The sequence below is a fragment of the Nomascus leucogenys genome, chromosome 9 (assembly GCF_006542625.1).
Source record: "Nomascus leucogenys isolate Asia chromosome 9, Asia_NLE_v1, whole genome shotgun sequence".
Taxonomy (NCBI): Eukaryota; Metazoa; Chordata; class Mammalia; order Primates; family Hylobatidae; genus Nomascus; species Nomascus leucogenys.
Window position 1 is genome coordinate 61463207 of NC_044389.1, and position 7956 is coordinate 61471162.

Here is a 7956-nt window from a genome sequence, read left to right on the forward strand (position 1 = left end):
GGCTAATTGTGTGTGTGTGTGTGTGTGTGTGTGTATTTTTAGTGGAGACATGGTTTTGCTATGTTGGCCAGTCTGGTCTCAAACTCCTGGCCTCTAGTGATCCACCCCCCTTGGCCTCTCAAAGTGCTGGGATTACAGGAATGAGCCACCACACCCGGCCCTAATTTCATCTTTACACTCTAAGAAGGTGGTTTTAAAGTTTTAACATCATCAAGTGGAATTAGGTGACATGTTTCCTTTGTGTTAACTTGACTTCCCTGAATGACCTAGTTAGTGAACTAGTCACTAGTAATTTGGTCACCAGGAAAATCAAGAGTGCAAGAAAGGAAGCCAGTATTCAAAATACCGTGTTATCGTCTGAACCCACTCAAGTAATTTATTTCCAACATAAACACATAACCTCAATAATGAGATGTCTAACTAAAGTAAGGTCCTCTCACAAAATCAAGACAGCATCCTCCTTCCAAGGCTTAGGCTTTGCCCAGAATTCCTAATACACAGAACAGCCCATACCAACAGTCATTGCTTCTATAACACATGTGGATCAGGAGAGGGGACATTTTAGCATTTCCTCTGCTCTTCCATTTGTATAATCCTTATGGAACAATTGCTGGAAAGCCTGCCATTCCAATGAGAACAAATGGTGGCTCTTCAACTTTTCGAACAAGTTTGGATCCCTGATCTTTATCATAGGAAGAAAGGGAAACATCTGTGTCTGTTGACACAGTGATTGAAGAATCTCCCTAGAGTGAGAAAATCTCTCACTATCCAACTGACCTCTATATTAATTTTTTATCTAACATTATATTATAATCATTTGCCATGTTATTAAGCATTGTTGTAAACATTGCTTTTAATGCCTATATAATATTTTATCTTACAGGTGTATGACAATTTACTTAAAAGTTCCCCTTCTTGGGATGCTTAGAGTGTTTCCACATTTTTTTTATTATAAATAACACTTATAGACATCTGTACATATAAATCTTTTACTACAAATAAAATTGTTTCCCTAGGATTCACGTAAAAAAAAACGGAGCAAGGTTTGAAGCTGTTGAACTCTATGGTTCCTTCTTCTTTCCAGGCACCCTACATTCAAATGACTTGGAAGAGCAGGTTTTCTGAGCCAGGATACTAAAGTCCCTGTTTAGGAAAGAGCCACGTTGTATGTTTACCCTACCACAAAGATACAGGTGAGAAAAACTGAGACCTGGGATGGTGGACCAAAGAGAGGCACTGACAGAATGGGCCCTAGACTTCCAGAGTCTGGGAAACTTAGGCCAGATAAAGACTAGTAGTCTGGCAGTTATTACTGGGAATCACTCTTACTCTACAGCTAGGCGTGTGCCATTCCTCCTGTCCCTTAACTAGAAACTCCCTATGGATAATCTGGCTTCTCATTCCACTGGGAAAATTTAAGCACACAGTAGAGACCTTCTACAAGCTCCCTCCACCACATCTTACCCACTTGCCTGTCTCTATGCACATAAATATCTGTCTTCTTTTCTTTCAATACCATGTATAGGTTGACAACACTCACATTTTTATATCTCCAGCCCAGATTTCTCCCCTGTGTCTTGACTTGATATCTAATTTCCTACATGACATCTCTCTTTGGATGTCTAATAATCATCTCAAATGTATGTCCAATACCAGACTGCTGATCTGCCCCCAAACCTGTTTTTCCTGTAGTCTTCTGCACATAAGTTAAAGGCAACACCATCCTTTTACTTTCTCATGCCAAAAAATTTGGAGTCCTTTTTGATTTCTCTCTGTCTCTCACACCCCACATCCCATCCATCAGCAAATATTTGCATCATGTCTCACTGGATTACTGCAACCATCTCCTTGCTGATCTCACTGCTTTTCAGCCTATTTCACAACCCAGCAGTTTAAATAGTTCTTTTAAAACATAGGTCAGATCATGTCATTTCTCAGACCTACCAAATACTTCCATTTCACTCAGAGTAAAATACAAAGTCCTTATAATGGCCATACACAATCTGCCCACTCCCCATCTCCTTACCCATCTCACCTCATGTCCTGCTATTTTCTCCTTTGTTTGTCTCTGCTGCAGCCACACTGGCCTTCTTACTGTTCTATAAATATGCCAGGCACTCTCCTGCCTCAGGGTCTATGTACTTCCCATGCTTTCTGCTCTTCCAGATTTCTGCAGAGCTCATTCCTTACCTCCTTTATGTCTTTACTTGTTCATCTTCTCATGCGACTTTCCTGACTACCATGTTTACTTGCAAACTCCTGCCCCCAACACTCCATGTCTCTCTTTCTACCTTATTTTTCTCCATCATGCTTATCACTCACCAACAGACCATACTTATTTGGTTTATTGTCTGTCTGTCCCTACTGACAGACAGTTCTTTTATCTATTTTGCTCATTGCTGTATACTTAGCTAGCACCTAGATAGTGCCTGGCACATATTTGGTGCTTCAAATACACTTGCTGAATAAAGTATGGGCATGCTATGAAAAGGCATAGATAGGTAAGGACTTCTGGGTCAGGATTGTGAGAAAGTCATTGGCACCAAGATGTTTTCACTCAATTTTCTGAGTCCTGTTACAGAATCCTGGCCAAAAGTATAATACACCAAAGAACCAGAATTATCATAGGTGAAGTAAACCAGGCCAATTGTCTTCTAGATCCTCTTAGGTATTTTTGTGAATTATACACGTTATGGGAAATTTTAAACTTGTCTATACTAAAGCAAATTAGAATGCTTTGATAAAGCTTATTTTGGATTTCTCAGTGCTTCTCCTTGGTCACAGAATATGGCGAGGGGTTCTAGAAATACAGTTAGTGGGAGAAGGAAAGAAACTAACATGGAATTGAGCGACTTCTAAATTTCTAGACCCCTTACATCTCATTTAAACTTTTGACAACTTTTGAGTCAAGAAACATTATTCCAGTTATGAATATATACAAATTGAGTTTCGGGCCTGGTGAAATGGCTCACACCTGTAATCTCAGCACTTTGGGAGGCCAAGGCAAGAGGAGGGCTTGAGCCCAGGATTTTGAGATCAGCATAGGCAACACAGCAAAACCCTCTCTCTATAAAAAATTAAAAATTTATCTGGGCATGGTGACACACACCTGTAATCTCAGCTACTCAAGACGCTAATCTGGGAAGATCACTTGAGCCTAAGAAGTCAAGGCTGCAGTGAGTCATGATCATGCCATAGCACTCCAGCCTGGGTGACAGAGCAAGACCTTGTCTCAAAAAACAAAAAAATCAAACTGAGGTTCAGAGAGAATTATTAATTTCTCCAATTTTGCACAGCCAGCAAATGGCAGGCTTAGAATTCCATCCACTAGCTAAGTAGTATAGGACCTAGACCAAGCTTGTCCAACCCACGGCCCACAGACCGCATGCGACCCAGGACATCTTTGAATGTGGCTTAAAACAAATCTGCAAACTTTCTTAAAAATTACAAGATTTTTTTTGCAATTTTTTTTATAAGCTCATCAGCTATCATTGGTGTTAGTGTATTTTATGTGTGGCCCAAGACAATTTTTCTTCCAATGTGGCCCAGGGAAGCCTTGAACCCCCTGACCTAGACTTTATAGCTAATAGCTTGACAAATTAGGTGACTTAGAAGAAATCATTTAATATTTGTCTCAGTTGTCTGCCAAAAAAAAAAAAAGTAAATTCACTTCAGACACATATCTTAGAATAACCCAAGACGATAAGTTCAGGTTTTTCTGGCTCTTGTTTATTTCTTAGCTCCTTCAGAAGAAAGAAAATGTTCTAAATGTTAGGATCCACTGAGGCTTTTATGTTTCCTAGTTCAAATCTTTAAGCCGTTGTTAAACCACAACAATTACCACAAGCACAGAGCCTCCTGGAACATTTTCCCAAGTAAAACAAATACTCTAGCTGTGTGATGGTGTCAGGCAAAGCTAGAAATGAGACTCCTTGCTGGCTATCCATGTGAAGGGCTTTGTTTAAGGAAATGCTATGTTGCCAGCACAGTCACTTGTCAAAGACAATAGCTGTTGGCAAAGCATTAATATGTGAGGATTGGGAGGGCTGCCAGTGGAAGCAAACTCTTTTGTGGTGTGTACAATGTTGTGCTGGGGCATCAGCTGAAGTTCACCATTGATGACCATCTGAAAACTGCCTTCCACTCACAGTACACTCAAATGGACAACTCAGCAAATTGAAGAATGAATTTCTAGGGAGAGGCAACATGGTATAATTAATGAAAAAAGAACTAGAATAGAAGTGAAAACCCCCTCATTTTAATTCCAATGTTGTTACTCTGATACCTCCTTTAACTTCCCTGCATCATTTTCCTTATTCACTCACTTACCCAGGCACTCATCCAGGCATCCAGCAAGTATTTATTGAATGCCAACTTGTATTCAAGGCACTGGGTCAAATGATGTGATCATTTCATGATTCTGCTTTATGTATGTTAGAGATAATAGTCCCATCTGCCTCAAATTGATGTAATGAGGATGAAAACCCAGTTTCCACTTTGGTAGAAATGGAAATATGTTTGTCTTGCCTACTTCATGGATCTATTATGAGAATCGTAAGAGAGAATTATGTAGGTATACTTAATGAACTTAAAGTGTTATATAGATATGCAAAAAATAAATAAATAAATACTTTGACCAGGATGAAACTGACATCATTGCTGAATATTACTTGGGGAGAGAGGCAGAGAGAGAGAGGCAGAGAGAGACAGAGAAAGAGAGAGACAGAGAGAGAGACAGACAGAGACAGAGAAAGAAAATGTGAATGAGATCCAGTGCCATTTACCTATTCTTTTCTTTTTTCAGTGAAAGCAAGACTTACAAAGATAAAAATAGAAGTTAGTTTCAATAATTATTTTTATAATTTTTTCAGTGAAAATCCACAGATAAGAACCAAACTCATGGTTCTCAAACTATACTCTTATACTGATTATCACTAGTTTTAGGTATTTGGGTTCTGAAATTCAATGCTAGGACTGGGAGTAGAGGATTTTATTGCTTATATATCAGGATTAGGTTTTGCTGCACATTAAAAAAAAAAAAAAAAAAAAAAGCAAACTACCAAAGCCTAAAGCAAGATGGAATTTGGGGGTTTCTTTCCTCAGATAAAAGGAGTTGGAAGAGAAACTGTCTAGCTATGGCCACTGCATAATATCATCTGGGACCCCCAGGCTCTTTTCCCTATTATCTTAACACATGGCTTTCATTATTAAGGTCATCTCTGGGCTGCTGAAGCTCCAGTTATCACACCTGCATTGCAGGCCAAAATAAGAAGGAAATGCAGAAAGTATCACTCCCAGCTGAGTAAAATTCTGTTAAGTAGTCCTTCTAGACGTTTTATCTGGGAATTATGCTTTCATATCTTTGACAGAGATTAGTCACGTGGCCACAGTTAGCCACAGGGGAGACTGGGAAATGTAGTTTTTGTCTTGAGAGATATTCTGCTGGGATAAGAATCAAGGTTAGGCAACTAGCTATCTTTTCCACACAAAATATTACGGAAAAAAGATGTTAATGGATAGAACGTTCTCAATTACACATTTTTCTCCATACCTTTTACATATTCCTTTGGTTTTAAGAATATTATCATTCTCCTATAATAGTATACAATAGTATATGATTCAAAACAAAATCATATACTGGATTTTTTTTAACAATCTAAGTATTTATATTTCATTTTATCCTACAAACAGCAATATGATTTTCGGTTGTTTTATCACATGAATACATTTGAGCCCCATTAATCCAAATCAAATAAAATTATGGAAGTCTAGAAATCCATTCTGTATGGAACCAAGCTAACAGCGTTCCATCTTCTAACAGCCTTAGCCCAGGAGCATTTACTAGTAAGCATATTGATTTGAGCGTCAGCATAAAATAAGGCATCCCTGAATTTTTCCCAACAAAGAAAAGTGTCCTTGCACTGTGGCCACAGCATGTGTATCTTTCTACATCTGCCCTCAAATTCCCAACAACATGATTGTGCTCTGAGTGGAAGCCTCTTGGTGTTCTGTGTTGCCTTCATCCACATAAGTATATGTAGGTCTTTCTGTTCATTTAGAGTTTGCTTTTTGTGTGTGTGACAGGGTCTTACTCTGTCATCCAGGCTAGATAGAGTGCACCGGTGCGATCGTGGCTCACTGCAGACTTGACGTCTTGGGCTACAGAGATCTTCCTGCCTCAGCCTCACCCCCTGACCCCTGACCCCCAGGAATTACTGGTGCATACCACTATGCCCAGCTAATTTCTTATTTTTTATTTTTTAGAGATGGGGTCTGATTATATTTCCCAGGCTGGCCTCAAACTCCTAGGCTCAAGTGATCCTCCCACCCCACTGTCCCAAGTGTTATATCACATCATGGGTGTCAGCTACTGCACCCAGACAGAATCTGCCTTAAGACTTTAAAGAATTCTGAGCAATAGTGTCTGAGGGGCTCATTCCCTAACCTAACGAGCATTACAAACCAGCTGGGTTATGAAAGAGCAGCAGCCATCCAAAACTGTCCTGATTGGGGAAGTGAACTCTGCGTGCCACAAAGCCGGAATGGCAGCCAAATGAGAAACATATGCTCTGGATTCTGATGCAAAGTTTTTATTTCTTTAAAAACAACTGCATTAAAGTGACATAAACTTAAATTTAATCCAATTTGGACCTTACTGGAAAACAGTATGAATTTTGGATGAAATATTTTGGAGAAATTCAAAATATCTACTATGTTATGTGACCTTAGACAAACAACTTAACCACGCCAAGTTATTGTTATTATATGAATAATAACAATAATGTCAAATAGTAATAATAATGCCAAAAGAACTGACAGTCTTTTTGAAGATTACTGTGTCAAGAGTGTAAGTTACATTAGAAAGATACACATGCTGGCTGAGTGCGGTGGCTCACGCCTGTTATCCCAGCACTTTGGAAGGCTGAGGTGGATGGATCACCTGAGGCCAGGAGTTCAAGACCAGCCTGGGCAACATAGTGAAACCCTGTCTCTACTAAAAATACAAAAATTAGCTGGGCGTGGTGGTGGGCGCCTGTAATCCCAGCTACTTGGGAGGCTGAGTCACGAGAATCATTGAACCCAGGAGGCGGAGGTTGCAGTGAGCCGAGATCATGCCACTGCAATCCAGCCTGGGTGACAGAGAAAGACTCCAAAAAAAAAAAAAAGAAAAGAAAAGAAAGACGGGAAGGAAGGAAGGAAGGGAGGGAGGGAGAGAGGGAGGGAGGGAGGGAGGGAGGGAGGGAGGGAAAGATACACGTGCTGTGGCCACAGTACAAGGACATTTTTCTTGGTTGGGAAAAATTCAGGGATGCCTTATTTTATGTTGATGTTCAAATCAATATTCTAAGTTATAATAAGGCTGTTACATTAGATTCTTGACACAGTAATCTTCAAAAAGTATTGCTATATTATTAAATAAGTGTACATAAAATAACTTACTGGTCATTCTCTACCTAGTCCAAGGATTTTGTCACTAACCTGCTAAAATTCTTTTAGCAAGACTTTTAATTAGATGTCAAAAATTTACTCACTCTAATGAGGGACTTGAATTCTATAATCTGTAATAACCGACTTGCCGTTGGGCCTTATTATCTTGGATTCTTTCTTCTTCCTTGGGTTGTTCCTTAATTCTGGGCAATTTGCTGCCCATTATCTCTCTCTTTAAAGGTTGGCAAAGGGACATAGCAACAATTCTGGCAAACAGAGCAAATGGAAATGGAAATGAACCAGAGGTGTGCTCAGTAGAATGTCATGTCATGCATTGATCAAATGGTACAGAGAATTCAGGCTCTGGAGTCAAGAGTGGGAAGCTATTGCCATAAACTATTCTACATTGGCCCTTAACTTGACCCTTGACAAATCATACAACTTCAGAGACTTCATCTATAAATTGAAAGTGTTAATATCATATACCTTTTAAGATTTGTTGGCCAGGTACAGTGGCTCGTGCCTGTA

General features: G+C 39.5%; 1 pseudogene; it reads right to left on the reverse strand.

Moving 5' to 3' along the window:
• Positions 1-436: 436 nt before the first annotated feature.
• On the reverse strand, positions 437-7651 carry LOC105738201 (annotated as a pseudogene).
• Between the last annotated feature and the right edge of the window lie 305 nt (positions 7652-7956).